The following is a 12,089-nucleotide window of genomic DNA, read 5'->3' as shown; positions in this document are numbered from 1 at the left end:
CAGTCTGTTCTTATGTGAAAACCACTTGGTCTAGTTCCATTGTGCTTTTTCTTTATGCATGCTAATGAGAACTCTGCTAATGTTTTCTGTTAAGCAGGTTTTCTGTTTTGCTGCACATAATGCTCTCTGGTGACACCCAGAATTTCTGGGAATAGGTTAAAATGGGATGAAGTTTGGGGGAGGGGAAACAGAGAGGGATGGGGAAAATCTAAAATGTCTACAAGACCTCCTTCTAGGACTATTATGAACTCACAGTAAGAGGCTACCATATTCCGAAAGTACTGAGTCTCTACAAAAGATAAGAAATTAGCTGGGTGTGTGATGGTGTACACTTGTTGTCCCAGCTGCTCAGGAGGCTGTGGAAGGAGGATCACTTGAGCCTGGGAGGTCAAGGCTGTAGTAACCCATTATCATGCCATTGCACTCCAACCCATGACAGAGCAAGACCCAGTCTCTCTCATTCATTCATAGAGTTTATACTGATGTTTTCAGTTCAAATTTAATACTGGTTTTGCCTAACTCACTTTATATTAGTGTATCTTTTCCTTCACATTGAAATTCTTGGTTCATAGACTAGTTTCAGAATTATAATGTCAAATTACTAGTAACAATAAACCTACTAAGTTTAGGTGCTTTGGTCAAGGGAGCAGTTCTTTTTGTCCTTAAAGCATATCCCACTAAGGATGTACAGTCAGCATGCTATATTCAAAAGTTACTGTGTATTTTTTCTCTGTATGTTCTGTAAGGTAGGTTCATTTGTTTCTCTTTTTATTCAATCATAGCATTTTCCCATTATTTTTAAAATGTATTTCCTGAATATGTAAAACATTTACATGGTTCCGAAGTTGAAGACTCATAAAAAAGGAATGTTCAGAGAAGTCTCTGTCCTTCCCCCTTTTCCCTCTCAATCTGTTCCTATTTATTTCCTACAGATAACCAGTTGTCTTAGTCCATTTGTGCTGCTATAAACAAAATGCCTGAGACTGGGTAATTCATAAAGAACAGAAATTTCTTTTCTCACAGTTCTGGAGGCTGAGAAATCCAAGCAAGATTAGGGTGCTGGCAAACTGGGTATCTGGTGAGGGCTGTTCCTCAAAGATGATGGCATCCAGGCGCCCTCACATGATGGAAGGAGAAGGGCTAGCTAGGTTCCTTCAATTCCCTTTTATAAGGCCTAATCACCTCCTAAAGGCCTCCCCTCTTAATGGTATCACCTTGGGGGTTTAAGTTCCAACACAACAATTTTGGAGGGACATATACATTCAAACCATAGCATTGGTTTTGTTAGTTTATCTTTAATGTTTCTCTTTGCAGACATAAGGAAGTATGTGTGTACATATACATATATTCTTAACTCCTTTTTTCTCTTATACAAAAGATAGAATACCATATTCTACCAAATAAAATACCATATTTTGTACCTTGTTATATTACTTAACAGTATATCCTGGAAATCACTCTGTGGGAGTTCATACAGATATTCCTCATTCTTTATTATGTCTGCATAATACTCCACTGTGTAGCTATTAATATGCAGAGATTAGATACAGAAAAGGGAAAAAGGGCATTCCAGGCAAGATGAATGACAAATAACTGGCAGGAAAATAAGAATAAACAAGGCTTTATTACCATATGAAAGAGAAAGAAAGTAAACCAATCAGGCTAGAGTGAAGGATTAATGCAAAAGGATGGGAAAAGTCAAGGTTACCACCATATCATACAATTCCAGGGAAGACCATGCACATCATCATCTAAGGAGCTGTATAAAGCACAGCTTAGATAATTGTACACACTCCCTTGGGTAAAGCTAAAGACAAAAAGTTGGGGCCAGTTTACAGAGGCACTTAGATTATAAGGTAAAATAGGATTCTGTCTTGTAGCCAAAGCTTCTGCAGGAAGGTGTCATGTTCAAAATGTTGCTTTAAGATAAATAAGACCACAGACAGACTGGAGGGGCTATAAGAGAAGGTTACTAAAACTGTCTAGGAGTGAGGTAGTAAGTATCTTAGTGGGCTGACAGTGAAGAAAAGGGTATTACCTAAGACACAGTCTTGCTTACCTTCAAAGAGCTTACAATCTAGTTGTTGAGATAATGTATTATTTAAGAGTTACATAATACAGAAATGATATTTTAGAATCAGAAGAGACCTCAGTGATCATATTGTCCAATGGTTCTCAAATCCAGATGATAATCAGAATCACTTAGAGGAACTTGTTAAAACATCTTCTTGGGCCCCATTCCCCAGAGATTCTTATTCAATAAGTCTTTAGTTGGGTCTGGAGAATCTGAACTTGTAACACGCTCCTCAAGTGATCTCCCACTGACTGGCGATGTTTGGGAACTATTGTTTCAGTATAATCTTTTCATTTCATAGATGAGAAGCTGAATCACAACAATATTCTTTTCCAAGAATGTTACAGGAGATTACAATCTAGGGGTTGGGAGGCCTTTTTAATCAAGACCCAAAACCCAAAAGCGAAATGAGAAAGACAAATCTGACCACAAAACATTTAAAAACATTTGTATGGCAAAGGATCCTATAAACAAAGACAACAGACTTGAAAAACTATATATGTAACAGACTACGAAGGGTTGTTATCATCATACTCCACAAGGGTTATGAAAATACATGAAACTAACACAACAGAAAAATGGTGAAGGATGGAAAAGGGGCAGATACCCAAAAGAGAGTTGGTGAAGCTATATTAATAGCCTACAAAATAGAATTTAAGGCAAAAAACTACACAAGCTTGGCAAGGCAGAAAATTCACAGGATATCTGTGGACAGGACTATTTCTGCTCCTCATTTCTACTTGGAAGAAAATCATAATGAGAAGCAGGAGAGAAGAAGGCATTACAATTCCACAGGAAAGCTCGTACTCCTCTGATTCCACTTCCCTTTTCCTTCCTCCTTCTCTACAAATCACAGGCCAGGCTAACAAGCTGACAGATAAAAGTACAATGACAGATTGACAAGATTAGAATTGCTTGGATAAATTTTCCTGTCTCCTCTATTTGACACTCCTAACTTACTACCCTTAGTACGTTTTTGTCAATATAACTTAGATGAAAGACAGCTTTTAACTTACATAAAAGACTATATGAGTTACAGTACTTTTTTGTCAATATAACTTACGTTGAAAGACAGCTTTTGTGCACATAAAAGGCTATGTGAGTTACTTGGATTTACATTAAGACCTTAAGTTCAGTATATTAACAGTCTAAAGACCCTTAGTTTTTTTTATAACTGTATCAGCCTAATTACCTAATTTAAAAATATTAATGTACTACATATAAAAAGATTTAAAGAACCATATAATAAAAACTCTTGTACCCACCTCCAGTTTAAATATAAAACATGAATCCCCTAAATTTGGCATTCCCATCAAACATCTTCACTACATTTAGCTTAATAGATGCTCTTTTCCTGTGTTAGCACTTCAAATGCCTACCAAGCAAATCCTTAAGTACTTTTTTAAAAAAGTTCTGGTAGATGTTTAAAAAATTAAACTTATAAGTATAGTATACATAAAAAGGTCCTAAATATTACAACACTTTTCAAACTTAGCAAAGTTTTCTAGCATTCTTCAACTAATAATCAAATCTAAACCTAATTACTCAAGAACATATCTTAAATGAGAATCACAAATTAATCTGCTGGATTCTTTCATATGTCAAATTACTGCAAAGATTACATCCTAAGTCCAGATGGACTTAAACTTAATTGATTTAACACATATCATGCACTATATATTATTTAAGTACTTTATAAATATTATTTAATACTCAAAAAACTTTATGAGGTAGATGCCATTGTTACCCTCATTTTACACATAAGAAAACTGAAGGAAGAAGGAGGTTAAGGAAAGTTCCCACAGTCACACAGCTAACAAGCAGTGAAGCCAGACTTCTGGCTTCATAGTCCATGCTGTTTACCACCATGCAGTGCCGCTGCTCCTTATAGGTATAAATCACTTCAGCATTTCTATGTATGTTTTACAGGACTGGAAATGTGATTTCAAGCTGAAGACCAGGGGCTAGGACATATAATCTTCCTGTGCTGATAATGGGCATATCTAGCACCTTTCCTCTTTAAATAATTGCTACAACAGAGCCTCTAAATCAAATACCTCCAGATGGGGGTTGATTTTACAATCTGAGTTCAAATTAAGTTCTAATTGTGAGGCTGGGTGCGGTGGCTCACGCCTGTAATCCCAACACTTTGGGAGGCTGAGGTGGGCGGATCACTTGAGGTCAGCAGTTCGAAACCAGCCTGGCCAACATGGTGAAACCCCGTCTCTATTAAAAATACAAAAAATTAGCTGGGTGTGATGGTGGGCACCTGTAGTTCTAACTACTCGGGAGGCCGAGGCAGGAGAATCGCTGGAATCTGTGAGGTGGAGGTTGCACTGAGCTGAGATCATTCCACTGCACTCCAGCCTGGGCTACAGGCTTAGTCTCAGGGGGAAAAAAAAAAGAGAGATCTAATTCTGCTGTAACTTCTTTCAACTTTATTACCTAAATACTGGTTAGATGGAATTCTATAATTTCCATGTGGGGTGCTTCCTCTTTTGATTGAACTTAACTAGTTAAGGTCATTCTAATGAAACCTTAAGGAGAACAATCCAAGGCACATAATAGTTCAAAGAAAGCTCACGACTCCTACAAAAAAGCTGGTCAACATATAATAGAATTTCCAGGGTAAGGTCTTCAGTGTCCAGGATACTCCTTTACTTGGCTATTACCTAAAACTCTCTAAAGGAACAACTGCATAGGCTGTAAAGAATAATTTAAAGACAAACTTCTAGGAAATCCAAGGGATATACTTTTAGTAATAACATTTTTTAAAGCAGTGCAATTAAAAAATTAAAAGTATATTAGTAAATACAGTTGACTATTTTATAGAAAAGAGCTAAGCATTTATATAGCAAGAAAAGAGTTGAAGGCTTTAGAGGACAGATCCATAAATCAGTACTATAGTAACAGAGCTAACATGTAGAAAATTCATGTTATAAACAATCCACAAATCACTGTCAGAAAACAGTATAAAGGTCATCTAGTTCAAGGACCAGCACCAATTGCTGTCAAAAGTACTGTAGTAACAGAGCTAACATGTAGAAAATTCATGTTTATAAACAATCCACAAATCACTGTCAGAAAACAGTGTAAAGGTCATCTAGTTCAAGGACCAGCACCAATTGCTGTCAAAAGTTTTCATGCAGTCTTGTCAAAAATTAGGCCAATGTAGATAATGTAACCCACACACCATTTTCTGAGTCCTAAGACACTTGACGCTAAGACATCATCAATCTAAAAACTTTTTAAGAAAAAGCAGCACTATTGTATTAAATATAATTTTCAGATGCATCCTGATTTTAAAAATGTTAAAATATGAAGTGAAAAATTATGGTATATAGTGTAAGGCTTCCTTGGGAAGGGCTATCCTTTGTACCTAAATGATATCTTCTTTTTCTTTTTTTTTGAGACGGAGTCCCGCTCTGTTGCCCAGGCTGGAGTGCAGTGGCATGATCTCAGCTCACTACAACCTCTGCCTCCGAGTTCAAGCGATTCTCCTGCCTCAGCCTCCCGAGTAGCTGGGATTATGGGCACGTGCTACCAGCCCTGGCTAATTTTTGTATTTTTAGTAGAGATGGGGTTTCACCACGTTGGCCAGGCTGGTCTCAAACTCTTGACCTTGATATCAAGTGATCCACCTACCTCGGCCTCCCAAAGTGCTGGGATTACAGGCGTAGGCCACGGTGCCCAGCCATCTTTACTTCTTTTTTAATATTAAAAATGTATTTTTTTTCCTCATTAGTATAGTGGTCAGTATAAAAAAAGAAAAAACAGACTTGGACTCCCAGGCTCAAGCAATCCTCCCACTTCAGCCTCCCAAGTAGCTGGAACCACAGATACGTGCCACCATGCCTGGCTAATTTTTTTTCCCCCTTTTTAAATTATTCTGTAGAGACAAGGTCTCACTATGTTGCCCAGGCCAGTCTCAAGCTCCTGGGATCAAGCCATCCTTCCGCCTTGGTCTCCCAAAGTGTTGGGATTACAGGCATGGCCACCTCACTTGGCCAAAAATGCCTTCTTTAAAAATGTAATAATCCAGACACAGTGGCTCACGCCTGTAATCCCAGCACTTTGGGAGGCCAAGGCAGGAGGATCGCTTGAGCCCAGGAGTTCAAGACCAGCCTGGGCAACATAGCGAGACCTTTCTTTCTTTTCTTTTTTTTTTTTTTTTTGAGATGGAGTTTTGCTCTTGTTGCCCAGGGTGGAGTGCAGTAGCACAATCTCGGCTCACTGCAACCTCTGCCTCCCAGGTTCAAGCAATTCTCCTGCCTTAGCCTCCTGAGTAGCTAGGATTACAGACATGCACCGCCACACCCGGCTAATTTTTTTGTATTTTTAGTAGAGACGGGGTTTCTCCATGTTGGTCAGGCTGGTCTCAAACTCTCGACCTCAGGTGATCCGCCCACCTCGGCCTCCCAAAAATGCTGGGATTACAGGCATGAGCCACCGCACCCGGCCTAGACCTTTCTCTACAAAAATAAAAATAAAAAAAAATTAGCTGGGCATGGTGGCTCATGCCTGTGGTCCCAGCTACTCAGGAGGCTGAGATGGGAGGACTGCTTGAGTCCAGAAGGTTGAGACTGCAGTGAGCCATGATCATGCTACTGCCTTCCTGCCTGGGCAACAGAGCAAGACCCTGTCTCAAAAAAGAAGGCTAGATTTTTTTTAATGCCCTTACATGACAAAATAAAATGCCAGCAACCTTATGATGGTCTCCCAATCACCCACCGCCACAATTTTACCAATCATGAACCTCAAAATCTGGGATCTCAAACCTTCCACCCAAGACTACAAAACACCTCTACTAGTTCATCCCAGTCTACCTAAAAATATCCAAAAATAATCTATTCCACTCACTGTGACTTCCATGCACTAGTTTAATCCTACCCCCGGAAAAACATATCCTTCCATCACTTCCAACCCTTTAAATATTAAAGACAAGTACCATAAATTTCCCTTCTTTGATTAGCATATTAAATCTATAATTCTTGCCACAGTTTTGCATTTAACACTGTTTCCAGACTTCTTGACATTTTTGCAGTGGCAGATCATGACTCACTGTAGTCTCCAACTCCTGGGCTCAAGCAATCCTCCTGCCTCAGCCTCCCAAGTAGCTGGTATTACAGGTATGCACAACCATGCCCAGCTAATTTTTAAATTCTATTTTAAGTAGAGATAGGAGTCTCACTATGTTGCCTAAACTGGTCTCTAACTTGTGGGCTCAAGCAATCATCCCACCTGGGCCTCCCAAAGCATTGGAATTATAGGCGTGAGTCCCCGTACCCGGCCTCAACATTTGATTAGGATACAGACTTAAAAATAGCAAGGCCTTCTTTAATGCTCAGCATTAGTAAAATTACAAGAAACCATTCCAATTCTAAAATCCACAATATGACCAAGGCAAGTAATGTGAGAATCTCTGAAAAGCATCAGATAAGTGATTTAAAGGATTAAATAGTATCTTCATTAATTCAGGAATAGCATACAGCCCACAATGGCTCACACATGCAATCCCTGTACTTTAGGAAGCCAAGGTGGGAGGACTGCTTGAGCCCAGGAATTTGAGACCAGCCTTGGCAACACAGTGAGACCCCCATCTCTCCAAAAAATAAAAAATTAGGCCGGGCACGGTGGCTCACACCTGTAATCCGAGCACTTTGGGAGGCCGGGGCAGGTGGATCACTTGAGACCAGGAGTACCAGGCTGGGCCACATGGCAAAACCCCGTCTCCACAAAAAGAAATACAAAAAAATTAGCCAGGCATGGTGGCATATGCCTGTAGTCCCAGCTCCTTGAGAGGCCAAGGTTTGCATGAGAGGAGGACTGCATGAGACTAGCCTGGACAACACACCAAGACCGCCATCTCTTTACCATCTCTTTTTTCCAGACGTGGTTTTGCACACCTGTAGTCCCAGCTACTCAGGAGTGGGCTACAGGCTCCACAGGCTCTTTACCATCTCTTTTTTCCAGGCATGGTTGTGCACACTTGTAGTCTCAGCTACTCAGGAGGCTGAGGCAGGAAGGTCATTTGAGCTCAGGAGGTCAAAACTGCAGTGAGCTGTGATAGCACCACTATATGCCACCGTGGATGACAGAGCAAGATCCCATCTCTTAAAAAAAAAAAAGCCTGGGCGTGGTGGCTCAGGCCTGTAATCCCAACACTCTGGGAGGCCAAGGTGGGCGGATCATCTAAGGTCAGGAGTTCAAGACCAGCCTGGCCAACATGGTGAAACCCTGTCTCTACTAAAAATACAAAAATTAGCTGGATGTGGTGACGGGCGCCTGTAATCCTGGCTACTTGGGAGTCTGAGGCAGGAGAATTGCTTGAACCCGGGAGGCAGAGGTTGCAGTGAGCCAAGATTGCGCCACTGCACTCCAGCCTGGGTGACAGAACAAGACTCCGTCTCAAAAAAAAAGCTAATTTTTTAGCGATGGGGTCTTGCTATGTTGCCCAGGCTGGTCTCAAGCAATCCTCCTGCCTTGGCCTCCCAAAGTGCTGGGATTACAGGTGTGAGCTACTGTACCTGGCCTCCGAACATTTTCTAGAACACTGGGATTTCTACTGCTACCAATGGGCAAGTTTCTACCAGAATAAACCTCCTACTGGAGAGCGCTCAGAAAAGCTGAGTAAAACAAAAAAAACATCTGTTTGAAGGCATCAGACAACTAGTGAAGTGGCCAAGACTCAAGAAGTGAATTCCTACAGAGAAGATGTGATGGTCAATTTTATGTATCAACTTGGCTAGGCTACAGTCCCGTTATTCAAACACTAACACAGGTGTTGCTGTCAAGGTATTTGGTAGATACAATTACAGTCTATAGTTACTTACTTTAAGTAAGGAAGATTATCCTAGATAATCTGGGTGGGCCTGATCCAATCAGTTGCTTTAAGGGCAGAACACAAAATTCTCTGAGGAAGAAGAAATTCTGCCTGCAGACTGTAGCTTTTGCTCCTATCCTAGAGTTCCTGCCTGTCCCTCCTGGCTGCAACCTGGTCTTACGGGTTTCAGACTTGCCTAGCTAGTCCCCAACATCGTGTGAACCAATTCCTTGCAATAAATAGCCTAATATGTATGTGTGTGAACACACACACACACACACACACACACTACTGGTTCTATTTTCTTTGGTGGAACGCTAATAGAGAAAGCAAATAAGTTAAGCCCAACACTCTGTACCACTTTTCTCCTCCAGATATTTGCCAATTTGGAAGCAGCTGCCAAAAGGCTATAAAGCTAAGTAGAAAGCAGCAGCTAAACAGTTGAGAAGTTTTTTTGTTTGTTTGTTCTGTTTTTGTTTTTAGACGGAGTCTTGCTCTGTCGCCCAGGCTGGAGTGCAGTGGCATGATCTTGGCTCACTGCAACCTCTGCCACTCAGGTTAAAGTGATTATGCTGCCTCGGCCTCCTGAGTGGCTGGGACTACAGACACCTGCCACCACACCCAGCTAATTTTTGTATTTTTAGTAGCCACAGGGTTTCACTATGTTGGCCAGGCTGGTCTCAAACTCCTGACCTCAGGTGATCCGCCCACCTCAGCCTCCCAAAGTGCTGGGATTACAGGCGTAAGCCACTGTGCCTGGCCCAAAAGTTGAGAAGTTAAGCAGAGCTTTTGTCAGCGTCAAGATGCTGGAGAGACAAAAACTGGAATGGGTCTGCAGAGGAGGAAGGATCCTGTGAAATACCCCAGGTTTTCCACTGGGAGCCTAAAAGTAACACTGTAGAATGGGTGGCAAACTTTTCTGGTAAAGAGCCATAAAGTAGGCCGGGCATGGTGGCTCATGCCTGTAATCCTAGCACTTTGGGAGGCCAAGATGGGCAGATCACCTGAGGTCAGGAGTTCAAGACCAGCCTGGCCAACAACATGGTGAAACCCCAATTCTACAGAAATATAAAAATTAGCCAGGCATGACTACAGGCAGGTGGGTGCCTGTAGTCCCAGGTACTTGGGAGACTGAGGCGGGAGAACTGCTTGAACCCAGCGGCGGAGGTTGCAGTGAGCTGAGATTGTGTCACTGCACTCCAGCCTGCGGGACAGAGCAAGACTCCGACTCAAGAAAAAAAAAAAAAAGGCTGGGCACAGTGGCTCACGCCTGTAATCCCAGCACTTTGGGAGGCCCAGCTGGGTGCATCACCTGAAATCAGGAGTTCGAGACAAGCCTGACCAATATGGTGAAACCCCATCTCTACTAAAATCACAAAAATTAGCCGGGTGTGGGGGCGTGCATCTGTAGTCCCAGCTACTCAGGAGGCTGAGGCAGGAGAATTGCTTGAACCCGGGAGGTGGAGGTTGCAGTGAGCTGAGATCACCCCACTGCACTCCAGCCTGGGCGACAGAGCGAGACTCCATCTCAAAAAAAAAAAAAAGAGCCATAAAGTAAATATTTTAGGTCTTGTGGGCCATACTATTATAGAGCAAAAGCAGTCATAGACAATTTGTAAATGAGTAAGCATGGCTGTGTTCTAATAAAACTTTGTGTACAAAAAAGGCAGCAGGCGGTAGTTTGTCCACTGCTCATATAGAAGATTTGAATAACATCATTCATAAATTAACCAAATTTGCACCCAATTGGAGAGTAATTCTTTTGCAAGTACACTTGAAAAATTAATCAGAACTGACCACATTCAGGCTACATAGTAAGTCTCAATACATTTCAAAAGATTGAAAGAATAGTTATGTTCTCTGAACACAGTGGAATTAAGTTAAAAATCAATGACAAAAACAAAATATCCTCAAATGTTGGAAAATTAAGCAACACACTTCTGAATAACCTTGGACCAAAAACAGAACACAATGAAATGGAGAAAATATTTTGAACTGAATGAATACAACATATGTGAACTTGTTAAATAAGCCTAACTCCAGGCACAAAGGAAAATTTATAGCTTTAAAACATATATTAGAGGCCAGGCACAGTGGCTCATATCTGTAATCCCAGCACTTTGGGAGGCCAAGGCGGGCGGATCACCTGAGGTCAGGAGTTTGAGACCAGCCTGACCAACATCAAGAAACGTCTCTACTAAAAATACAAAATTGCCGGGTGTGGTGGTGCATGCCTGTAATCCCAGCTACTGGGGAGGCTGAGGCAGGAGAATTGCTTGAACCCAGGAGGCAGAGGTTGCGGTGGGCCAAGATTACACCATTGCACTCCAGCCTGGGCAACAAGAGCAAAACTCCGTCTCAAAAAAAAAAAAAAAAAAACAAAACATTAGAAAAGAATGAAAAACAATAATCAAAGTATCTTTCTCAAGGCAGAAAAATAATAGCTTATTAATCCTAAAGAATATATAAGGAAAGAAATAAGGGCAGAAATTAATGTAAAAGAAAACACAAGCTCAACTGAGAAAAATCAATAAAGCCAAAAGTTGGCTTTAAGAAAACAAAACAAAATAAAACAAAAGGCTGGGGGTGGTGGCTCACGCCTGTAATCCCAGCAGTTTGGGAGGCCAAGGCGGGTGGATCACTTGAGGTCAGGAGTTCAAGACCAGCCTGGCCAACATGGTGAGACCCTGTCTCTACTAATAATACAAAAAAAATTAGCCGGGCAGTAGTTGCACGCGTCTGTAATCCCAGCTACTTGGGAGGCTGAGGCACTCGAATTGCTTGAGCCTGGGAGGCGGAGGTTGCCGTGAGCCAAGATCGCGCCACTGCACTCCAGCCAGGGCAACAGAGTGAGACCCTGTATCCAAAAAAAAAAAAAAAAAAAAAAAAGCTAAGAAAACTGATAAGCCCTAAAAACTGATCAAGAAAGAAATAATGGTGGTAATGTCTGCACAACTTTGAATATACTGAACAACTCAACTCTATACTTTATATGAGTGAATTGTATGTTATGTGAATTCTCTCTCAATGAAGTTGTTTTAAAAAGAAAATAAGGCTGGGCGCGGTGGCTCACGCCTGTAATCCCAGCACTTCGGGAGACTGAGGCGGGCGGATCACGAGGTCAGGAGTTCAAGACCAGCCTGGCCAACATAGTGAAACCCCATCTCTACTAAAAATACAAAAATTAACCGG

At 41.4% G+C, this 12,089-nt stretch overlaps 1 protein-coding gene across 5 annotated transcripts in view; it reads right to left on the bottom strand.

Annotated features, from left to right (window-relative positions):
• The window catches only part of KCTD20 (potassium channel tetramerization domain containing 20), a 48,338-nt gene that overhangs the window by 26,377 nt on the left and 9,872 nt on the right, over positions 1 to 12,089 (bottom strand). The gene's annotated exons all lie outside the window — the stretch shown is intronic.

The sequence above is a fragment of the Pan paniscus genome, chromosome 5 (genome assembly GCF_029289425.2).
Source record: "Pan paniscus chromosome 5, NHGRI_mPanPan1-v2.0_pri, whole genome shotgun sequence".
Lineage (NCBI taxonomy): Eukaryota > Metazoa > Chordata > Mammalia > Primates > Hominidae > Pan > Pan paniscus.
Note: the sequence above shows the minus strand (reverse complement) of the source record. Positions and strands in the feature narration are given on the sequence as shown.